Genomic DNA, 25,701 nt, shown 5'->3' on the forward strand with positions numbered 1-25,701 from the left:
AAATCCGTATTGGATTTGTGAGATGATGTTGTACTTCTGTAAATAGTTCTGTAGTCTGGTGTGTGTTATTTTTTCTAGGATTTTTGAGATGACTGGTAGTGTAGCTATTGGTCTGTAGTTCTGAGTATTGTTTCTTTTGCCGTGTTTGTATATTGGCGTAATTACTGCAGTTTTTAGTTGTTGTGGAATAATGCCTGTGTCGAATATTATGTTCACGAGTTTCAAAAGTATTGGATTTATTTGTTCAAAGTGTGTTATAAGGTCTGTGAGTCTTATTTTGTCTATTCCTGGAGTGGTCTTTGGTTTTAGTTTTAGGAGTGCTTCTTTCAGTTCCTGTTTTGTTATGGGTGGAAAATACATCGTTTGTTGTTGACTTTGTGTTGGTAGTTTTTTGTTGATCGTTGGTAGTTTGTCTTTTTTGAGTTGTGTGATGTTGTTTGTGAAAGCATGGTGGAATGAGTCTGCTTGTTCCTCTTGGTTTGTGTCCTGACCGAAGCTTTTTGTAATAAAATCTTGTGCTGAAGTTTTCTTTTTTCGGGTTACTAATTCGTTGAGTAGCCCATGTTTGCTTAATGTTGTTGTTATATTCCATGAATTTTCGGAAGTAGTAGCGTCTTTTTGACCTACGAATTTTTGTTGTTAGTTTATTTCTTGTGTTTTTGTATAAGGTTTGTAAATGTGTGTTACTGGGTGACTTTTTAAGTTTTTTCCATAGATTTTCTTTTTCAGTAATAGTATTTAGTATGTTGTCATTTATCCATGGATTGTTGTCTGTTTGTCGCCTCGTTTGTGTGGGTTTTGTTGCTTTTTTGTATATTTCTGTGAAGTTTAGTTGAAAATTCTCGTATAATGTTACAGGATCGTTTATTTTAAGTAGGGAATTCCAGTCTGTATTTTTTACTTGGTTGTCGACAATGCTCTTTAGTATGATCGAGTTTTGTCGACTTTTGTGGTGGTGGGAGGGGGGATAGGAAACGTAATAAAACGAAGTTGAGACAAAGTAGTGACCGGCAATTTTTACGTTAATTACTGATGATGTATATGTATGGATGGGAGCCCGTGTATTGATATGATCAATGCATGATTGTGTTAGTGAGTTATTGAGTATTTCTTCTCTTGTTGGGGAATTAATGGTAGGGTTTATGTTGTACTGACTTAGTATATCAAGATATGTGTTAGTGGTTGAAGAAGCGTGGTCAAGAGTATTTATGTTAATGTCTCCTATTAGGATGTGCCTGTGTGTTGTACGCGGTTCGATGCCGCTTAACCATGTTTCTAACTCGTGAAGAAAACTGAGTGGATTATTATCTGGGGTCTGTATATTGTGTTTATTGTGTATTTGATATTATTGTCGCTATTTGTGAGTTCCAAAATTAGTGTTTCCGCATGTTCGAAGTGAGTTTGTTTTTCTGTCACATTGTATTTTTCTTTGATAAATGCCACAATGCCTCTTTTGTTTGGTCTGCATAAGTTGGGTTTCATAATTATTTATGTTGTACGCGTAAATTTCTGTGTCGTTTATCGCAACTTCAGTCAATATTAGCGCACCTATGTTTATCATGGTATAATTGAGCTGTGTTATCAATGTGAGCCAGTGTTTTTTTATACTTCTTATGTTTGTGTGTATGATTGTGAAGTTGGTGTTGGTGGAAATGTTGTCTGATCATTTCTTCAGAGTCAATAATAATAATAGTAATAATAATAATAATAATAATAATAATAATAATAATAATAATAATAATAATAATAATAATAATAATAATAATAATAATAATAATAATAATAATAATAATAATAATAATAATAATAATAATTATTATTATTATTATTATTATTATTATTATTATTATTATTATTATTATTATACCACTAGTTATCAGATAATCAGATTTATTCGATTGAACAAAAAGACAATTTTCAAAAATCCATAGAAAAAGTCCAGATCCTTATTAATAAAATGATTCCCAGATATTTAGAATGACAAAAAACTAACTTAAACATGTTATGGATAGACTATAAGAAAGTATTCGATTCTCTCCCAAACTCCTGGATCCTAAAATCACTACAAGTATTTGGAATTAGGAAAAACATATATTCGTTTTTGGCTGCTGCTATGAAATCATGGAAAACAACATTAATAGTGAATGATGAACGATTCAGAGATATCAGCATTAAATGTGAAATTTTCCAACGTGATTTCTTGTCACCATTTCTCTTCAAAATTTCTTTGATACCTTTATCTCTGATATGAACAAAACAAAACTTGGATATGAAATTCCAAAATGTAATATTAAAAATTTCCATCTATTGTATATGGATGACTTGAAGTTATATGGAAAATCGGTCCAGCAAATAGACTCCTGAACACTGTTCGTATTTTCAGTCAAGACATCAAAATGGAATTTGGTTTAAATATATGCAATTTTATCTATTAAACGAGGAAAAATTAATGACACTAGCAATTTTAATTTTGATCAAGAGAAATATATAAAAGCAATTTCAGCTGACGAACACTATGAATACCTGGGAAAATTAGAAGTCAATGATATTTTCTTCTCGAAAGTTAAACAACAGGCAGCAGCAGAATACATCAAAAGAGTTAGAAATATTCTGAAAACAAAACTAAATGGATTAAACATAATTAGAGCAATGAATTCTTGGGTTACATCAGTGACCCGATACACAGCTGGCATAATAGATTAGACAAAAGAAGACCTGGACAAATTAGACCGAAAAACTAGAAAACTAATGACTATGCGTCATGCATTAGATCCACGAAGTGATGTTGACCAGTTGTACCTACCAAGGAGAATAGGTGGACAGGGTCTGCTCCAAGTGAGACAGACTATGGAAGAAGAAGAAATTAGCTTAAAAAGTTACATCGACAATAGATCTGAGCAAATGCTTCAAGCAGTTACACAAGAGGGTGGTCTTTTGAAAGCAACAGGAAACAAATGCGATTACAAAAAGGAACAGCAAAATAACCGATATATGTGCTCTGGAAAAATAAAACTTTGCATGACCAATTTCTTAGTGATACTGAGGACAAAATTGATGTGAACAAGACGTGGCAATGGGTACAATATGGATATAGTAAAAAAGAACAGAAGGATTTATTCTAGCAGCTGTGTATCGGGTCACTTTGATTGCATTACAAACTAATGCAATCAAAGCAAAAATTTTGAACATGAATAATGTTCAAAATGGAGGTGTCACGAATAATAATAATAATAATAGCAAATGACGATTATGCGATCAGAAAGATGAGACTGTAGAACATCTAATCAGTGCCTGCAGCAAAATAGCTCAAGCTGACTATAAATACCATGATCAAGTAGCCAAAATAATTCATTCCCATGTATGCAAAAAATATGGCTTTCCTACATCTGGTAAACTGGTGGCAGCATAAAACGGAGACAGTATTGGAAAGCAAAACAGTAAAAATTCTCTTGGACTTTCGAATAAACTGATCGACATTTGGAACACAATAGACCTGACATCACAATTATCGAACAGCGACAGGTTTAGATTATCGATATCGCAGTACCCAGCGATAACAACATTAACAACAAAGAACTGGAAAAAAAATTACTAAATATCGAGATCTTGCAATCGAGGTTGGCAGGCTATGGCTTAAACACACTAAAGTTATCCCAATAGTTATCGGTGGACTTGGCGCGCTTTCAAAGAAGCTATCTAACTATTTACAGCAATTAAACATCAACGAAGTGATCCCGTATGACTTTCAAAAAAAAAAAAAACAGCATTACTTGGAACAGTACATATTTTAAGACGCTACCTGACAGACTATTCTTAGACTCTTGGGTAGAAACTGAATTGAACTCTGTTTTCTTTTTTTTTCTTGCAAGGACAAGATTTTTTGCCTCCAGGGAAATCTCGGGTTTGTCACTCAGCATCTCAAAAAAAAAAAAAAAAATCTCTCTCCTGAAAATCCACAGCTTGAGTAGCTCCGTCAGGATCGACAATACCCTAGAAGTAGGATGCGAACTCCCTTTAGAAGGACTTTTCAATTAACGGTAAGTGGCAGGTAAAAACATCCAAGGTATGTGTTCTACAGGAATGCACAAATTGCTCACCATTCTACTAAAATTGATTTTCTGGACATGATTTTCTGGACATTACTAAAATTATTTTCTGGACATGGCCTGTTCTCAAGCAACTCTCCCTGATATACTCTCCGTATGATGTTCTCCTCTTGGCATATTTGACAATAACCTCATCCATGTTTCATTTTCTTCAGTTCGTCGTCCTACTCATTCTCAACCACACATTCTGTGGAAGTGCAGTGGTTCCATTGGAATGGTATTTCAGAATTCCATGTTTTGTTTCCATGGTGTGATTAATGGAAATTATTCTAACTGGGTGGAGTGTTTGTAATCCACTCCACTCAAAGTCCTCACCCCTGTCCAACCCCTGAGCCAAAGCAATGCAAGCCAAAAATTTAGCATATGACCAATGGCATATGCTAAATTTTAAATTATTAATATAAATTTATATATATATTTAATTAATGTATTTAAAATATAAATTTTAAATTTAATTTTAAATTATGCGTAAATTTTTAGTCAAGTTCAAAATTTTTAGCGTAAGTTATAAACTGTAGCCTGTCATTCAGTTTATATTACAACTCCTGACAAATGAAAAATCTCACCAAACCTAAAGCTGACTTTGTTATGATAAAATTCACTAAGCTTGTTTCTTCTTCATGAAATTCTAGCCTTGTAGTCTCTTGCCAAGCCTGTGAGACTCAACGTCTGTCCTTTCATGTTTCAAGCCCTCTCATATACTAATGGTACAATGGTCAAATCTCCCAAAGATGAGGTTGATCCCTTGGCATCTGTTTTTCATATGTACGACAAAGGCGAATTTCTACTCACCATTCTACAACGTATCTGTACCATTTCTCTTCTGAAATTTTTCAGAATGGACAACAGAAAAATGCTCAATAGATTTGAAACTGAAATATCTCTCGGCCCTGATAGTATATTTCCAGTTGTTTGAATAGCTGATGAACCAGAAGTTACATCCATGATGTGCCATCTCTACAATCTGTGATACTCACCTGGATTCTATCCTTCAGCTGGGAAGAAGCTTTTATCCAGCCGGGTTCCAAAAAGAACATAAAAGTCATCCATCAAACCATCTGCCTACTGCGCTGACTTCGATACTCTTAAAAATAGTGGAAAGGTCATCAACAGCTAACTGCTTTATTACTTAGTGTTTACCAATATGAATTCTGTCATTCTCATCCCATCACACCTCCTAGTCAACCTTATTGACCATTAGATATAAGTCATGGAAAAGTTTGGTGAAATTCAAGTGGTTGCTCGTTATATTTCCAAGTTATTTTTATTAAGTCTTCTTATCAATATACCGACTTATGATATTCCTTCTGCCTTTTGTGAATGCGTTGCCAGCTTCCTTATCGATAGTTCATTGCAGGTTATGGTGGATGGTTTCGTTTCATCAGGATTTTCATTTAATGCTGGAGTGTAGCTTAGTGAGTGGTTCCCAAGTTAGTTCTCTGGCATGGTCAAGGGGATTTTACTGATATTCCTTCTGCCTCTCCTTCTGCCAGAAACCCAAGATAATTAGCCGTAGAACCCATATTATTTCAGACAAATCCTGTTAGTGTTAGGTACCAAAAGATGGCAGCACTTGTTTACCCATCTCTTTATCAGTTTCCGTTTACAATTAGTGCTAATCCTGGGCTTAGCTAATTGTAAACTATTGGATATACACTAGTATCCAATCAGATTGTATATCTGATTGGATACTGGTGGAGATTAAATTTCCCACTCTGTCTCCAATAGCTTAATATAGTCAAAAGGCCTCGCCTACTCCCTATAAGGGAATTGAAGGAGTTAGATGATTATTATTATATATTATGCTGGAGTAACCAAGGACTGCTCTTTCACCCACATTCTTTCTCCTGTTCATCACCAATCTCCTCACTTTCATATCTAATGCAATTTATAGCTTTGTTGATGACATCATTATAATTTTCACCTTTTATTTTGAAAATGTTTCAGTGTGCTGGTAAGTTAGACCTCAAGATCTTCTTTACAGTATGCCATTCTCAAGTGGGGTAGAATAACCTGGTTAATTTTAATATAATCGCATTGAAGTTATCTCTAATTTCCCAGAAGAATGACCATGATTCATTCGTCATCATTTTTGACAATATCCTGATCAATTAACCGAGCCTTCATAAGACCTCATCTCGACTTCGCCCAGATTTGGTCACCTAGGTTTCTTCTTGATGGGGAAGAGGTGGAGAGGATCCAGAGGCGGCTGACCAAGATGATAGCAGGTCTATGGAATGAACTTTATGAGAACAGGTTGAAGATTTGTGGGTTGCAGAAATTAGTTGATAGGCGGAAAAGGGGAGATATGATCGAGACATTCAAATTGCTAAAGGGTTTCTATAGGATTAATTCAGAGGATATTTTTGAGATCAGGACTAGTGGTGGGAGAACTAGAGGAAACCTATGGAAGCTGGGCAAGAGTGTGGTTAGCAAGGGTGTTAGAGCTGGGTTCTTTACTTTTAGAGTGGTAAATGGCTGGAATTAGCTGCCAGAGTCTGTTGTGGGTGCTATGACGGTGAGTGAGTTCAAGGCAAGGTATGATAGATACTATGAGAATGCCATATAGTTGTGTGGACATGATGTTTAGGGCCTCCCTCGATGAGTCTAAGGACTCCCTGGAGTCACTCGTAATAATAATAATAATGATAATAATAATAATAATAATAATAATAATAATAATCCTGATTACCAGCTACTTACCATCTGCTTATCTAGCCTGTTCTGGCAAAGGAGTAGGTAGGCAAAATAGTTCATAGTCTCTTTTTACCTACCAAACGCTTGGTATCCATTTTCGTTCTAAACAATATTTATTTCCTGTTCAAATCCCGATTTTTTGCTTAGCTCAACTCCATCCGATCTAGAATGGAAAGGAGTGGAATGGGTCGCCAGAATCAGTTGTAAGTGCTTTGGTTGTTAATGGATTCAAGGAGAGGTAATATAAATTGTGTGGATAATTTAGGTCCATCGCGATGAGTCTTCAGACTCCATGGAGGTATCCGTACAACAACAACAACAACAACAACAACAACAACAACAACAACAGTCGCTGGCAAGAAAAACCATTTTTAGGTCTGTTTTTAGCTTGTTATCAAGTAGATCGAGTCTCTGATGCACGTAAGTTCCCTTCTCCCTTGTATACTCAGTGGTTTATTCATGTAAGTCTGAAAAATAAACTATATAAATCGAACTGTTGGTGTTATACAAAAATATCAGTTATGATTTATGTCAGCTGTCTGCAGATGTATATTAACCTGAAATCTTTCTAATCCTCCAGAGACCAGCTGTGCACAGATTTCTAAATAATTATTAGGAATCAAAATGTTCTTTCTACTTCTTCGGGTAATAAAACATGTGAAAGGTATTTATTAATTCATGTAAGATAAACTACTTAATCGTATGGAAGGGACCTAACCTTTTGTTCCACAAATATGTTGCTGAAAGAAGAAATACAATAGGCCAGTTTCACATTCTTGTCTAATGGCTACTGTTTAATAATATATTCAAATACATTCAATAAAGCCATAAAGAATTTCAAGGACTCTTCTTTTCAGTGTTTCAAGAAGAGGTCAACCATGTTTCTATCCTTGATGTTAAAAGCAACTCCAAACACATTTCTAAAATATGTAGATCAGTTGATCCTAAAGTGGCTTTCTGTACTGTCTGGAAGATTTTCTGGTTTAAGGGTTTTGCGAAGGAAAGTACGTTCTCCTTGAAAAAAAAAAACATAAGCACATTTCGTAGGAATATTCCCACTATGGGAGATCATTGTTTTCAAATACTGCCTGTTGCAATTATTTTTATTATTATTTTATTTTTCTTTACATCGTTAAGATAATTAGCACAATATGAGCCTGCTATGGTAATATTGTACTATGGCAACTCTCATAACTGTGTGTGTGTGTGTGTGTGTGTGTGTGTGTGTGTGTGTGTGTGTGTGTGTGTGTGTGTGTGTGTGTGTGTGTGTGTGTGTGTGTGTGTGTGTTTGCGTTTTCCTCCTACTAGCAACCCTGCCAAGAGGTGATTTATTCCTACATGCTCCATTGCATATATAATGTCTATTGTGTGCAATGGAGCATGTAGGAATAAAACCTCCTGGTAGAGTTACTATTGGGAGAACACACACACACACACACACACACACACACACACACACACACACACACACACACACACACACACACACACACACACACACACACACACACACACACACACACACACACACACACACACACACACACACACACACACACACACACACACACACACACACACACACACACACACACACACACACACACACACACACACACACACACACACACACACACACACAAAGAAGTTAATCTTGAATTAGAATATGTGATGCATATATGTGATATCTTCACGTTCGCATTTTTGCATTTTTTCTGTTATCTTTGCTCTAAGCGCCTCTGTAGCGCAATTGGAAGAACGACGGTACATTACGCCCTTTGATTGGAATAGGCCTAAGTTCGATTCTCGTCCCGACGGAAGGAATCTTTATCTGGTTTATTTTCAATCGAAGGTGAGTTAGCCGATCTCATATGGAGGTAGCAGGCTTTTTTCTCCCGGAAACTTGGGTTTTTCATCCCGCATACAGACAAATCGGCCCTTCAGAACATACGCAATTTACAGACTTAGAATACCAGTTGTGGCGAGGGTGGGCGGTAGATGGCGTTGATGGAGATGATTCGTAATAGAGGTTCGGTGTAGTGGTTGAGACAGTTGTGGGTGTCCTCCCGCGATGAGTCTTCGGATTCCTTGGAAGTGTCAGGAATAATAATAATAACAATAATATTCTCATGCTGAAGATCCTTGATACTTTGGCTAAAATTTTACAATAAACGATGTCACGAAGTTACTCTTAAATAATACATGATATGATTCATAGCTTTATAAAAATGGGAAATATATAGTTTTTGAAAATGGAAATAATATATAATATATAACTTTACATACCGGAATTATATTGATAACAACTTCATGTAAAATGAAATGCATTTTTGTCTTTCATGTTATGTGAACAATTTTTTTAATTCTTGAAGATAATAATAAAAAATAAAATAAAAAGAGTGCGATTCTTTCCCCACCTAGTGATCATTCAGTGGCATTAGTGTTGCACGTAAACTTAGAAGTAAATAACTACACTACGTAGGTGACAGCATCGGTTGGTAAGGTGTTTGACATCTTCTCAGTGAAAAGTGGAAATTTTTTTTTTTTTCTCACTCCATAAAAAAAATCCTTATCAATGTATTGTGTTACTTTTTGTTGTGTTTTAGCAGATTTGTCTATTAACGCACTATTGCTTTTCTGGAACTTTTCTTTTTAAGGATGACAGTTCGTGGGGATATGTCATTAATGAGAATAGTTTGATGTAAATACTCAAGCGTAAAATTTGTTGTTATCAATAATTAAAGGTTTAGTTCAGAATAGTTGAGAGTGTAATTGCAGGGTAAAGTTGCAGAAATTGAGTTCATGTCATTATCGATATTATTACGAAGACTCGCTTGTCGGAGCGATCGGACTAAATTTCTGTCGTTTCCCGTATATTGTCCATTGTCATGAAATAGGGTTTTCGATTTAATGTTTCAATTCATTAATTCAATTTAATGTTTCGAGCAACCCTATCCACCTTTCGCGTTTTGTGGATATCGACGAGATGCATTCATTTCATAGAATTAACAAGCAGGCTTGTGTTTATTATGATTGTTTCTAAGAATTTAGAACAGTGGGAGAGGGATATGAAATTAATATTATTATTGTCATAAAATGTATCATTTTATTTTCATGTAGACTTTCTGCACGCATAGTTCGGTTAAATTGGCAATATGTTGTTACATTGTAGTGTTCATACATTTTCTTCCTGCACATTCAATATTATTATTATTTTTTATTAACATCTGACCTCCATGGAGTCAGGGACTCATCATGGGAGGTACACACTATTGCACATAATGCTTATCCAACTGTGCTTTAAACTAATTCAATGTCCACATTCACAACACACTCAGGCAATGCATTCCACTCACCCACCACTCTCCATTCCAAAGAACCTGCTCATCACTCCTCTGCTCACACCCCTCCTTATACAGTTTCCAGTGATGGCCTCTTGTTTTATTCCCTTCCCCTCTCATTCTATGAAAAATCTCTTCCATGTCAACTGATAACAATCCTTGACTAGCTTATATGTCTCAATCATATCCCCTCTCTTCCTCCCATTCATGAGGCTCTACATCTTACATTCTCTCAATCTGTCCTTGCCCTCCACATTCCAAAGACCATTGATCACCTTTGTGAATCTTCTCTGGACCCTTTCCACCATATCTTCATCACCATGAAAACCTGCCAACGAAATCTGTGCACAATAATCTGTATATAGACCTGATCACTTGATATGCCATCAAAGTAATTGAAAAGTTGTGCTTGAGAATTCCTAAGGACTGAAGAAATGTGTATGAAAGGTTTGAAAGTGAAGGTCAGATAGCTGAACTCTAATGCAAGTGGAAAGTTTTTTTACTCTGAAAAGAATTTTATTTTTATTTTTTTCAGATAAGATAGGAAGAGAGGGTTTGAGTATGAGGATGTATGGTATTAGTTTGATGGATGAAAGGAATTATATGCTGATGATGATCTGCATTTAAATAAGTATGGGAGTAAACGTTTACAGACGTTACTGTTTAATGAAAATGTGTGGGTGTTAGATCTGGGAAATGAATTATTAGGATGGAAGAGAATGAGGGTGGCTGTTAGAAATAACAATGACAGGGAGGTGGGGGAAAATGGAAAATCCAGGTTAAATCATAAAAATATCCTCTGTTTATATATCAGTGTGAGAAATATAAGGAATAAGTCAGAAGAGTTTATAGCATTGGTTATTACAATCCAGCCTCAGATAATGATATATCAGAAATGTGGTTGACCGGAAATGATATCTTGACTGTAATTGAAGTTAATGGGATAGTATTTTTAAAGAAGACGGAAATTATCAAAAAAGAGGGGAGGGGTGTATTATTGATAGCAAATGAGTTGTCCATGTAAGTCTGTGGAAGCAGGAGGTAATAATGAGATTGATTTTGAAAGTGATGTGAAATAAGTGCTCCTGGAGAGATATTTAGTTGGGGTGTGTTACAAACCTGAGAATAATGAATGAGATGAGAAAGAAATGTATAGGCAAATTAGTTTAGCTGCTTTATAATGGGAGAAAAGAAAGAGAGTTTCGTAAGTGATTACTAACTTATACAGTTGGGATGGAAGGAACTAATGAGCAAAATGTACTAGATTTAGTAATAATGTTGGATAATGTAATTGTCAACAGCATATGAACATTGCCACCAGTTGATGACAGTGATCATATAGTCCTGACCTGGGAGGTGCGAAAAATGCAGAAGCATCCAGAGTAAAAGGATACACGTAGAGCTATAAGACAGGTGATTATGGAAAACTCAAACAGCTTGAAAGAGTTCTATGGGAAAAAGAAATTGAAGTAAAAGATTAATATGGCATGGGTCATAGTTGGGGTGTGTTACAAACCTGAGAATAATGAATGAGATGAGAAAGAAATGTATAGGCAAATTAGTTTAGCTGCTTTATAATGGGAGAAAAGAAAGAGAGTTTCGTAAGTGATTACTAACTTATACAGTTGGTGATGGAAGGAACTAATGAGCAAAATGTACTAGATTTAGTAATAATGTTGGATAATGTAATTGTCAACAGCATATGAACATTGCCACCAGTTGATGACAGTGATCATATAGTCCTGACCTGGGAGGTGCGAAAAATGCAGAAGCATCCAGAGTAAAAGGATACACGTAGAGCTATAAGACAGGTGATTATGGAAAACTCAAACAGCTTGAAAGAGTTCTATGGGAAAAAGAAATTGAAGTAAAAGATTAATATGGCATGGGTCATAGTTAAGTATTTGATGATGACAATAACAGACTGTGTCTAAATCGAAAAGGATTAATAAAATAGGTATTAAATGGATGAATAAGGAAATTAAGCAGGAATTACAGAAGAGAAGAATATCGAGAAAATATAAACTTAGAAGATGTGAACAGTTAAATGAAATGCATAAAATGCAGGCAAGAAGAGTGACAAGTACAACAAGAAATGCAATATTACATTATGAGAGGAGACTAGAAAAACAGGCTAAGAAAAATCCCAGGGAGTTTTTCTGTTATGCAGCTAGTAAGAGTAAGAATGATTATGGGAATATAACTGCTGGATCAAGATGGCACAAAGGTAACCAAAGAAGAAGTTATTGTGGAGTTATTCAGTAATGATTTTGCTAAGTTTTTTCATACATGGTAATGATATTATTCTAAGGAAACAGGAAGTTGAGGAATCAATATTTCAACCTAGTTCCTTGAAGATGAATGAGGTGGAAGTCTATGATTGCTTGTCATCTTAATGTGAATAAGGCTGTTGGATTGAATGGAATTTCAGCATATATTATGAAAGAATGTGCTAAGGAACTGACACTGCTGCTGACTGTTATTTATTGAGAGCTTAGTATCCTCAACAAACCCTAATGATTGGAAAGAGGGCAAGATTGTTCCATTGCATAACGGTGGAAACAAAACAGGTGTTTCAAATTACAGACCGGTTTGCATTTCTGGAGTGGTTGTTAAGGTCTTGTAGAGATTGGTTAGGAATAGAATACAGGATTGGGTGGATAAGGGAAAGATTCTATTAGAGGTCAACATGGGCTTGTTAAAGGGAAGTGTTGTTTTACAAATTTACTTACATTTTATAGTTAGGGTGACTACAGTTCTGGATAGGGATGATTCATATACAATGATACTTCAGGATTTTGCAAATGCATTTGACATGCTACTACATAATAAACTGGTGTTTACAGCAGATGGGATTGGAAAATCAGTTGGTTGATTTGATTGGATAGCAAACTGGCTTTCTAATTGATATTAAACAGTGGTGTATAGAGGTGGAATCCCACAGGGTTCTGTTCTAGGACCACTGCTGTTTAATTTGTTTGTTAATGATATTGTGAGTGGTCTGCAAGCTGATATTCAGCTGTTTGCAGATGATGCTAAGCTGGGAAAAGTTATTAGGAATGAGGCAGATGTACTGGTGCTTCAGAGCAATTTGAATAAAGTGGCTATATGTGTACTGACAAGTGGGAGATGTCAATTTAACACCAGTAAATGCAGGTTTTTGCAGTTTGGATATCGAAAACTAAAGCCATGTATCATGTTGGGGATGTTGTCTTACAGGAGGCATAGGAAGTGAGGGATATTGATGAATACAGAATTAAAGTTCAGGAGATATATTGCAAAAGTGATAAAAACAGCACAAAGAAGTGCCAGTATACTAAGAAGAACACTTACAAGTAGAGATAAGGATGTTGTCATTCCACTGTACATCAATTAGATCACCTAATTCCTAGGTGAGAAGTGAGCTGTAGAAAAAGTTCAGAGGCAAAAAACAAAAGCAATATCAGGATTGTGGAATACTGACTATGAAGACAGGTTGAGACAACATAAATTGCAGACTATTAAATAGACAGAAGAGGGGTTAATATAATTGAGACATAAATTGTTAAGGGGTGCTTATCAAATAGATACCCAGGATATTTTTCCAAGAGTTGAAGGAGGAAAGGGGATAGAGACAAGAGGTCATTCTTGCAAGTTGCATAAAGGTGTGTATAAGAGAGTGTGGCATGTTACTTTTTCACATAGAGCGTTATTGGTGAGTGAAATGTATTGCCGAATGAGGTGGATGCGTGAACACTGAACCAATTTAAGATGAGATGATAAACATTATCTCTGTTAGAATGCATCTTACTTCTGCCTCTCTCGACTCCAGGACTGGTCAGGGAACATATGCACTTAACTGACATGGTATACCCATAACCTAATTGCTTCAATATAATCATAAAAATGTGAGCAAAGAGATAATCAATCAGTTATAGCTACAAATCCGTATCTTTCACAATTTTGCTTATTCCATTGAATTGCTTATAATATATACAGGGTTTATGATAAAAGCAAGAGCTGTCTCTACAAGCACTGTTGCTGTTATTATGAACCATGGAGTTCTTTGGGGCATGATTTCTTCTTTATTTCGCAATGATCAATCAAGCTGTGATGTAGAGAGCTTGCAGGATGATTTAAAGAATCTGGCAGTATTGACTAAAGATAACGGATATCAGTTCAATGTAAAAAGTATAAAGTTATGCATTTTGGGATTAAGATTATAAGCTATGTACCACATTGATGGAACTGTACTCCAAATGATTGATTGCTGAAGTGTCCAAGATAGCTCATAGGATTACTTGAAGAATACAATAACATGCAGAGATAAGGAAGTTTATTCCTCTTTATAAGGCATTGATGCATCCACATCTCAATTACTGTGCTCAGGTCTGGTTGCCTAGATTCCTTGGAGATGAAGTGGTAGAAAAAATTGATGCAAGTGACCAAGTTGGTGAGTGGTGTAATGAATTCTCCCTACATTGATAGATGAGAGTTTGTGGGTTACAGAAGTTGGTTGATAGGCAGAGAAAAGGGGATATGATAGAAACATTTAAGTTACTGAAAGGTTTTTATAAGATTGATGCAGGTGAAATATTTCAGCAGTGGGATAGCAGCGGAAAAACATAGGTCATCGTTGAAAATTAAGTAAGAGTGTGGTTAACAAGGGTGTGATGGCTAGATTTTTTGCTTGGAGAGTAGTGAATGAATGGAATACATTGCCTGACTCAGTTGTGAGTGCTTCATCTGTTAATGAGTTCAAGAAGAGGTATGATGTTATGTGGTTAGTTTGGGTCTCCTGTATAATAATAAATTTACATGAAATTGTTTGAAATTTTTGAATTTGTAGGATGAAGAATATTACATGGTATATCCAATTTTCTTTAATGGGTGAGATTTTTGTACATAGGTAAAAATTTGATATGAACTTTGCCATTTGTTGTTATTGGCTTTAAGATCACTTCACAAATACCAAGTAACAAAATAAAAATCAGTACTGCATGAACACTAAATTGAGATTGACAAATCAATTTTGAATACAGTTTTATAGTTTCTACTGGAAATGTATTTTTAATTTTGAGGTTTATATCTTTATAATTGGTGTTGAATGATGCTTATATGTTATCAACATTGTCATTGTTTAGGTTCGTTTCTCTTATATGGGATTCAGATCATCTCATTGCCTTGTGAAGTTCTTATGGAATATGTATATGAAATCCATGGCTTGTGTTTTAACAGACATTTTGTTTTCATGACATGACAGGCTAGTTGCAATTTTTCTGTTATTTTGTATTCTATATCTTTCATTGTGATATATTCCATATGACCTCTCTTGGATTTTTTGTATAGGTGCACTACAGTTTGAAAGTCTTAATAAAATAAAAAGTTTACAAGTAGGGCAGTTTCCAATATTCTCCTATTTTAGGAACAATGTAGTTTAATATTTCAGTTTCTGTTGAGACTACTTTTCTTGCTATCATCATTTATTCATGTATGTATAAGGAAACATATACAGAAGAAATTTTCATGTTACAAAAACTCATGGAAATATTCTGTTGGATGTAAGTGAGCCAGTAGCCTCAAATTCAAAAAGAAGTTTGTGCATTATTTCCTTGATCTTCTGTGTCCATTAGTTGGTCTGTAGAGAGCATCAAACACATAAGTAAAGTTGGATGTTGGTGTTCCAACCATCTAAGTTGGTTTTATTGTTTCTATTGGGGGTCTTTGCTGGCTTGTATTGTTCAAAGGCATGTTGTCACAAAGCTATTGATAGTAACTGTTTGACGAGTAGTGGTGTTCTGTTCTGGACACCATATGTAAATATAGTTGGAATAATTGTTTTGTATAGATGAATTTTGATATTTGTGGTGATATTGGATTTCTAGATATTATTTTTATGCAATTGAAAAGTCCCCTCCCCCTTTCAGGAGTCTTTTTTTTTTCAGCAGCTCAATCTTAGACTTTCATAGAACATATTTGTAAGCCATTATTTCATACCCCCTTTAAGTGTTTAGTCACTGATAATGCTGTTTACCCTGGTTTTCAGATGTTTGTTCATAGATGGTGATATGTGCTGTCAAGGTAGCATTCTGTGTATGCCTTTTTTTTTTTGTAGACATATCTTCATTTATTTTATTTATTTTTCCTTTATTCCTTCATTTATTTTCCCCCATCTTCTATTTTCAGAACAAATGTATTTTGGACTGATGTTATTCACACACACTATGAGAGTTTTTTTGCATGACATGGTCATTAAAAAGGATACTACAACAATATCCACTAAATATTTTTCTTTTTTACATTCAGGTGAATTTTACTATGCACTTTTTTAAATTCTTTCTTTTTAGTTTTATATTTCAATTAATTTCATTGCCACTTTCACAGTTGAATCTGCACAGTCGAAAGAGATTGTGAGATATTACAAATAAGAGCATGAGATTATACAGTGACCTTTTCCTCTATTTCAGCACATCCATATGCTATTCAGTCAACTGTCTCTTCAACAACTGTTCTGAATAAGTGCTTTAGCAAAGCTTGTTGGACAATAAATTACAAGAGACCTTTATTGTATCAGAGCTAATTGAAATGGAATCAATTGATGAAAAATGGTTTGACATAATAGCATAAGTAATTAGCTGGAATTGTATTTCAAAATGTAATGTTCATGATATTTGATTTCTGTGTACAAAGATACTTGCCTTGGTTTTTATTGCATTGAGTAAGCATGCATAGCATTTGTGAAGCTTGCATTAATTTTCTGACAAAGTAGCTGTAGTCAGTTTTAGTCAGTACATTTGTTTTCTGCCAAAGTGTAGGATAACCTTCATTGGTTGTAGTAAAGGCTATTCTTGATTTTTTTTTCTTTTTTACATGTTTTGGCATGCAGATCTCTATAGATCATCCTGTTTAACACAGCATGTTCCACAAAAACAATGAATTTTATAAACTCCTTGTTTTTAAGGAGTGAGGTGGTTTAGCAGGATGTAAGAATAGATAACTAAACAAACACCTAATAACCACAGTAATAAGTTTTAAAACTGTTACTGTGGTTATTACGTGTGTTTGTTTAGTCATATTTCATCGTACAGTAAGAATAGATGTTGCAGAGTGGGTGCGTGTTGGGTATAAGACAAAATTATTCATTTTGTCTTATTAGGATCTTGCTGAAGTATTTTAGGTTCTTGATTCCTGTGTTGAAAGTTTTTTCACTTGGTCAGACTATAATAAATTTAGTTTAATCCTTTATCCAAGTGTGTGCAAACAAAGTTTGTGCCTGAAAGTATCTTCAGGACTGGGGTAAAGGTGGGGTCTTCACCTTTGCAAGGAGTTGCCCGCCTGGTGTTGTACCACTTTACCCCAGTCCTGAAGATACTTTCAGGCGCAAACTTTGTTTGCACACACTTGGATAAAGGATTAAACTAAATTTATTATTTGATTCCTGTGTGTTCGTAGCCAGTATAAATTGGAAGAATATGATGCTCCCAAATCAGTGCAACTGTGTCTGGGTGAAATGACTGCGAGAAGGGAACTGATGGAGTTTGAAAGAGGCATTGTGATAGGAAGTCATGTTGCAGGACTATCTGTTTGGCAAATTATTGACAAATTGGACCATCTAAGATCAACAATCAGTGATACCATACTGAGATGGAAGTACAGGGAGTCAACGGCAAGTGCTACCCACAGTGTATGATTCGCCACACTCACCGAACATAACCATAGGATGATATGAAGGATAATATGTAAAAACCACTATTTGTCAGCCAATACCTTGAATACAGAATTCCAGCCATTGACTGGAACATGAATCTGCACAAAAACATTCAGAACAGAGGTTAACACAACATGGGTTTCCATGGTAGGATTGCAGAATGCAAGCCCCACATTATCCAAACCAACATGCAGTGTCTTCAGTGGTGCAAAAAATGTGTATGGTAAGAGGTGAATTCTAGAGATATATGTTCTGTTTCTTAGCATTTTAATTGTCTTTTGTGTGGGGTAGTGGTGAGATGTACCATGGAGGTATTTCCTGCTGTTGGTGTAGAGAAATATACAACTAATAGTTTCTTTCATTTATATTGTTTTTGATACTGGAACTCGAGAATTTTGACATAACCACAGAAATCTCAGAAGTGAAACTAAATAAAAGACTAAATTGGAGGGAAATTGTTGATGGAAGTTCATAATGTAAAGTTATGTAGTTCCATAGTAGCCTGAATATTCTATTGAGTGTACATTTTTTCCCCTCTCTCCTCCACACGAGAGGTTGTAATGTTTATAGCAAATAAATGTTTTGTGTGGGCAGGAGTGAAGAGCAAAGTAATCTGCTGATATTTTTCTTTGAGGTAGATGGAATGAAAGACATTTGAGAACACCAAGTTCGAGTCTGCAATTCAACTGTAAAAGAATGTTGAGCATGTAAAAGATGCCTGCTTTCCTAGGGGCATAATGGATGCAAGTTCTGCTTCTCCAGCTTCATTACTATGTTTGAGAAGACTAGAAATAGAACCATTTGGAGACGTTGTACAAAGGGGACCCAACTCATCACCAGACAGATGAGATAAAGAACTTTCATTTCATCTACCTCTGTTCTCTGGAGCAGCCTCTCTTACACTGCCTTTCCTAGACTACAGACTTCAACTTCAGAAAAGCATAGCAACAAATTTTTTCTTACCCATTCATCGTACAGTAAGAATAGATGTTGCAGAGTGGGTGCGTGTTGGGTATAAGACAAAATTATTCATTTTGTCTTATTAGGATCTTACTGAAGTATTTTAGGTTCTTGATTCCTAAAATCTGATGTGCGATGTGCACTGATGTGCGATGTGCTTTGGGAAGTTTTGTTTGTGGATCAGATATTTAAAAAGATCATGTGAGAGCACTCCACACATTCCATCATCTGTATTTAATTTGTTATCCACACTGCCATCTACTGCCTACTAATAGTAAATTTGTCAGTTGCATATGCTGGCCTGGTTGGCGTATCTGTTAAATTGTGAATGAAGCTATGTTATGTAATTTATTATTTTTCATTCACATTTAACATGGCTTATTAAATATTAATCATGGTTTATATAAAATTGTTTATTATTCCTTAATTAAGAATTACTAATTAAATATTTACTCAAAATCTGACCTGCTATTAACTTATAAAATAATAATATGTTTAGAATTTTGTGTAACTAAATATATATGGTGTAACGTAAAGTGTTAATTTATATTTAACTGTATACGTAATCGAAAAGTTAAAGAAGTAGCTTAAATATTCTGTTGTTTTTATTTGTGAAATATTTAATGTTATGTAATCACTCATGAATAATATTAGACCATACATTAGATTAGCGAAATGTTTACGTGCAGTCTGTTGTCATGGAGACGCACGCGTAAACAACCACGAGTGGAGTAGAGCGTGGCGTTCGAACGTAAGGTAGGAGTGAAGGTCAGATAGAGATAGATAGATATATAGAGAAGAGTGAAGGTCATAAAAAAAAAGAGATATAGAGAAGAATTATTATTAAGGTGTGAGGAGAGAGTTTGGCGGAACCAAGATTATATAATCCTCAGGGCAGAGATTTATGAGTATAGTGTTCGGAAGTGAACCTATAAGTAGTGAAACATAAAGTTTAATGTTATAAGCGAAAACTGCTGTTGTTATGAAGAAAGGTTGATGCCGTAATCAGATAAAAGGAAACTGGACAGTCAATGCGAAAATTCTGATTAGTTCTAGTTAATCTGGATTACGATTAAATTCTATGTTGCCCTAGGAAAAGGTTATATTGATTACTTGGAGAAAAGTGAACAGGAAAAGATATTAGTACCTAATTACTGTTGTTTGGAATAGTGAAGTGCGACTTACAGTAATACAGTTTAAACTATGGAGAATATTTGTCATGTGTGTTCCGCTAATGTTAATTAAGTTAATTCATAAGTGCTCTCTCAATAATTTGATGTATTGAAGAATTTGTCTGGTAAGAGTAGTTGTATAAGTTTCTCTATTCTAGCATTAACTGTAATATACCTCCGATGCTCAAGGTCCGGGAATATATTTGCTTGGAATATAGCTTACGTAGTTTATTGCCTGCTGTGAATATAAACATTGAGCTGATAGATTTGTGAAGACTGAATAAGATGTGAAATTGTTATATTAACTTGAGATAAGAAGATTTGTGTTTTTGAGACTGTGAATAGCATATTAAAGTTAGAACATTGAATTAGCATCAGTGACCTAAGAAGAAGTGTTAAGTTAATTGTATAGTTCCATTTTAAAATAGAGTTCTTGTATTTGTTAACCATATCATATATTAAATGTTTTATTTTGTTGATCTAAATATTGTGTTTGCCTGAATTCCTTATTGTTGCACCGTTCATAAATATTCGAATCTTGCGGGAACCCCAAGTAAAAATGATAATAGATAATTCGGCCTAATGAAATGACTGCTAACTTAATTTAGAACTGATCCTACTATTTATATAGACTAATCTAAGAATAGGGTGGTGCAGTATAAATATAAATTTCCCTACTTTTGGATCGGTGATCATTTCGTAATTAGTTGTATTATTCATAAAAGTGACTTGAAACTAGATAGATTTAGAACACGACAGAAAAGAGTCGTCACGACATATCCACTCTCCAGCCAAAAGGCTGTGGGTTTGGATCCTGCTGTGGGCATGGATGTTTGCAATTGTGAAAATACTAGTAGTGGTGGACAGTAGATGGTGCTGGTGTAGATGATGCAGTTCGCTGAGTTGGTGGATTGAGTGGTGAAGACGGAGAACTATGGAGTAGGTGCCCTCCTCCGATGAGTCTTTGGACTTCTTGGAGGTGTCACATAATGTGTTCTCCGGCTGATTTGCTTGTATATAGTTGTCTTCAGTCTTAGAGCTAGTCAGATTGTATGCTTTTGTTAATGTTGACTAGTTTTTACCTGTGTAATTACCATTATTGAAGCAAATGTTAAATGTTTAACATGTTTACTTGATCAGTGAAGAAAAAACTCGCTATCAGTGATTCATGGCCATAAGTAATGAACAGGTAACTGAGATCTGCGAAATGTTTCCTCAAATAAGTTTTACATCAAGTGGTGGAAACAAAAACAAGGTGTTGGATGTTGTGATCTTTAGAAAATGTAAAGAAATTATATAATTTTTATTTTTTTTTTTGGAAGTTGGGGAAACAAATACTTCATCATCATTCCAAGTTTTTCATATCCACCAGTGATTCAAATCAGGTATATTTCATCAGTATGAAATAAACCAGTTCAAGTACACCCACACTCGCGAGAGCTTCACTTGGCGACTTGCCAAGAATAGTCAATTCATGCTGAAGGGGGAAAAGAAATGAAGGATGTATGAATTGGTCACCAACATGTGAAATCACGTGCTTTCTTGTCTGTCGCTATACTAGTAGTAGCTTGATCTTTGTTGTTGCAGAAGACGGATTTATTACCCTATCATCGGATGGATTTTCCTTCTTGTGACATGTGCAGAAGTGTCGAAGGGTCTCGCATCTGTTGGCATACTATACCACTACATATTTTATGCTACAAATTTGCAGTTGGCTGGATATTTTATGGTATACCCGTATGCTTTTTTTGAGATAATGTATGAATATCCTATCCATTTATTAGTCATATTCCATTACAACAAAAACACCTGTTTGTAATTTTGCAATGACTGGTAATCTTCAATGGTTGCAATATTATTATTATTCCAAGACTCCATGGAGTCAAAGACTCATCTAGAAGAGTCCTTTTGTTATACACACAGCTCATCCACACTCTCAGGCAAGGCATTCCAGTCATTCACAACTCTGTATGCAAAAAACCTGCTTCTCACCCCTCCTTGCTCCCACTCTCCTTATACAGCTTCCAGGGATGACCTCTGGTTCTCTCCTGATCTCTCTACCATTTTCTGTAAAACCCCTCCAACATTGATCCTATAACCTCTTACCAACTTGTAGGTCTCTATCATATCACCCCTCCTCCTATCCACTAGACTCTGCAAATTGCATCTTCTCAGCCTTTCCTCATATTCAACATTCCAGAGATCAGAAACTACCTTAGTCAGTTGCCTCTGGACCCTTTCCAACATCCCTTCATCCTTTTGAAAACCAGATGACCAAATCTGAGCACAGTAGTTCAAGTGTGGCTTAATCAAAGCAATTTAACAAGAATCTCCTTACTTCTACAAGTTAGTGAACTCTGCATCATTCCCAGAATTCTTTGTTGTCCTCACAGTTTTGCACTGTCCCCTAAATTTCAGATCCTTATCCATTATCACACCCCCAAGATCCCTTATTTCCTCCACCTCCAACAATATAAATTCTACATCCCATCTTTGTTTCCCTTGTTACTCTTTAGAGACACTTGTCACTTGTGACATTATGATTATAGACATGTTTACATAAGAATATTTTAATATTTGCCAAATATTTCAGTCTAAAAATAACAGCTATCTTCAGTGGCTACATAGGAACAGTTTTTAACAAAGTCTGTTATTTTCAAACTGAAATATTTGGCAAATATTAAAATATTCATGTGTAAACGTGTCTGTAAGTCATAATTTTGCAACATTGAACCCGCATCCACATTTCTGTGCCCATTCACTCAATTTATTCAAGTCTTTTTTGTAAGGCCACAACATCTCTGCTCTTCATAGTTTGGCCTAACAACTTTGCATCATCTGCAAACAACTGAATATCCCCATCCCAATCTTTGCTAATATCATCACCATACAAGTTAAACAGCACTAGTGACTTTCCTCTTACCGGATATTGCTCCTCCATGCACAACTTGCCTACAGATAGCCAGTCTCCGATCCAATGCACTAATCTAATATCCAACCCCACCTGCTCTAGTTTGACTATCAACTTATGTGTTAATCTATCAAAAGTGTTTACAAAATCTAAGTATACTACTGTGTATCCCTCTCCTCTGTTCAAGAAAGCTGTCACCTTATTGTAATAAGTAGATTACTAAAACATGACCTCCCTTTTGCAAATCCATGCTGTCTATCAAAGATAATGCCATTGTTGTCAACCTGATTCTGGATCCTAGTTCTCACCAGCTTCTCCAACAACTTAACCACAACACCTGACACAGATAGGCCTATAATTTGATGCCTGAGTTCTATCACATCCCAGCAAGACTCAAATTAAAAAAAAAATGTCAACTCCCTGGCACATTCCTTCAGAATACATGATGATATATTATCAAGACTGACAGCCTTATTAACATCACGGTTGCTCAATTTCCCATATACCTCTTGCTCATTTACAGTTAATCTCTCCTCCCCATCAACTGCTCTCAATCTCTTCATGATGTTGCATTCACAAGAATGAAAGACCGTTATGAACTGCTCATTAAGTATCTCCACTACATATTGAAAGAACTCCCTAGGATTCTTTTTGGCTTCATTAGCAACTGCTGCTCATACTTTCACTACCCTTGCCAACTAAATCATCCTCCTTGCCTGGTATTTCTAATCTTCATGGAATTGGTTATTACCACTTCTCTTATGCAGCCTCCATAATGCCTTTTTTTTTTTCTCTGTATTGCATACTTACTCTTCACTCATCCATTTCATATCTACCTTATTTAACCTTCTGACCCTTGGAATACATGTAGACATTGCTTCTACTAGATAGTTCTTGAATACCCTCCAAGCTGCATTGATCTCTTTTCCATTTAACTCCTCATTCCATGCTACACCTACACCTGCATGCTACACCCCCAAGCTCTTCGTAATCACCAGCCTTGTAGTTCCACATATACCTTTTTCTCACAGAGGTCCTTGCACTGCTGGCAACTATCCAGGTAATCACTTCACTGTCACCAACTGGAGGTTGATTTGACACCCCATTTATAATTACATCCTCTGATGAGATGATCAAATCCAAGTGTGCCCTCTGTTACATACTGTCTGAGGTAGTTGTCCCTCAAAAACTCTCATTTTCTTTACTTCCGGTTGCTATTGTTGTGTCGTACTTTCTACTCCAATGTATATTCTAGTTGTTGACTCGCTCCACATTCGAACACAGAGAAAATTTATTTTTAACTGCGCCACTCTATGTTCTAATTCGCATAAGTAATGTTGTGAAATCAGCCATCAGCTAGCACAAATTGTTATCAACTTAATTCAGGCCGAAATTCTCCTTATTATGTATAGGGTTCCCGCTAAAATTCGAACTATTTTAATGAGCGGTGCAATGAAAGAAATCAGGCAAACACAAGATTGAGCTCAAATAAAAATATTTAATGCTTTAACACATAAATTTATTAAAACAAGGATTCCTAGTAGGGATAATACAATTAAGAATGAATAAGTTCTCATTAAGACATTAGTAATTTACTCAGCTGAGTATGTCATTTACGATTAGAATTTATGCAGTTAAATTCCGCTCTTCTTATTATAAAGATTCTAAACACAATTTATTAAAAATAAATTGCACAGTAGCTAAAATATATTAAAAGCAAAAATTGCAAAATATGCATATTGTTATACTATAAATGATATTACAAATGTAATCTTATGCAACTGCAAACTATAAATTACCATCTATAATAACTATTATGAACAGATTATACAAAAAAACGAAAATTTGTATGAAATTCATTGTTAAAAAAACCTAGAACAACATGTTTTCTAAATGCATAATATGGAATCATAATTTTAATAATAAAAATCATTGAATTAAAAAATGATTATTATTCGCGGGACAGCAAACCACCTCCACACAACCAAGTCTATACTTTATCCTCTTTTGCAACATGCAGCGACACTACCATCATCTGCATACGACACTGTACATACAACCCAAGGACAGCATGTGTGAAATGTGTCTATTCTTGGTTCGTGATCCATTTGCTTTCGTAATAAATACTGAAAAGAACTATGAAACAAATAAATGATTCAGTGGGATAACTGCGATTTCCCTATATATACAGAAGTAACAGAAAAAATACTGTTTCTATGCGGGGTTTTTTTTTCAATGCTTTTATTTAATTTAAATTTTATTTCTTTAAATAAATTTTAAAATTTATTTTATTTTATTTTCGTTAAGTTTTTTTTCGCTATACACTTTGGTATTCGGTCTAGCTACTCACTGATGAAGCCTCAAAAAAGGCTGAAACCGGTCTGGGTAGTGACCTTCCACCATAATGTAATGACAGCATACATTTCCTAGGAAATGTTTTTTACATTATGGAAAATACCTAAGAATAGCGATCAGAACTTCACCACCTTTGCTACGAGTTGTCCGGTATTGTACTACGTACTAGGGTCACTTGCATTAGCTCACGATAGTGATCGCTGATACTTTATAGTTTACTATATTCGGCAAGAAACTCTGATTCCTATCTTTGAGTTTCTTATTCGGTTTTAAAACTATGTGGGATTTAATATCCCCTTAATTTTAGTTACATTGGTCTGTTGAGTTAAAGCCATTTCATAGCCATCTATAAAAGCCAAAGAAATTGGTATACTATATTCTTTTTTTTTACTCCAGTATTTGATTTATGGCTTCTAAATGATCTAAAGTTGAAAGTGATGTTCTGAAACCTGCCTGTTCTTTTGGTTGGTGA

General features: G+C 35.2%; 1 protein-coding gene across 2 annotated transcripts in view; it reads left to right on the forward strand.

The window, feature by feature from the left end:
• Positions 1-9,281: 9,281 nt before the first annotated feature.
• Positions 9,282-25,701, forward strand: part of LOC150106757 (ankyrin repeat and SAM domain-containing protein 3-like) — a 204,436-nt gene continuing 188,016 nt past the window's right edge. Inside the window, exon 1 of one of the 2 annotated variants that reach the window (XM_090393314.1) lies at positions 9,282-9,301. The gene's annotated coding sequence lies outside the window, so the exon portion shown is untranslated. Of the gene's footprint in view, positions 9,302-9,485; positions 9,505-25,701 lie in introns of those variants that run through there. The other variant, XM_090393315.1, reaches the window with a different exon arrangement.

The sequence above is a fragment of the Typopeltis vanoorti genome, chromosome 5 (genome assembly GCF_054136105.1).
Source record: "Typopeltis vanoorti isolate ZY-2024b chromosome 5, IOZ_Tvanoo_1.0, whole genome shotgun sequence".
NCBI classification, from domain to species: domain Eukaryota; kingdom Metazoa; phylum Arthropoda; class Arachnida; order Uropygi; family Thelyphonidae; genus Typopeltis; species Typopeltis vanoorti.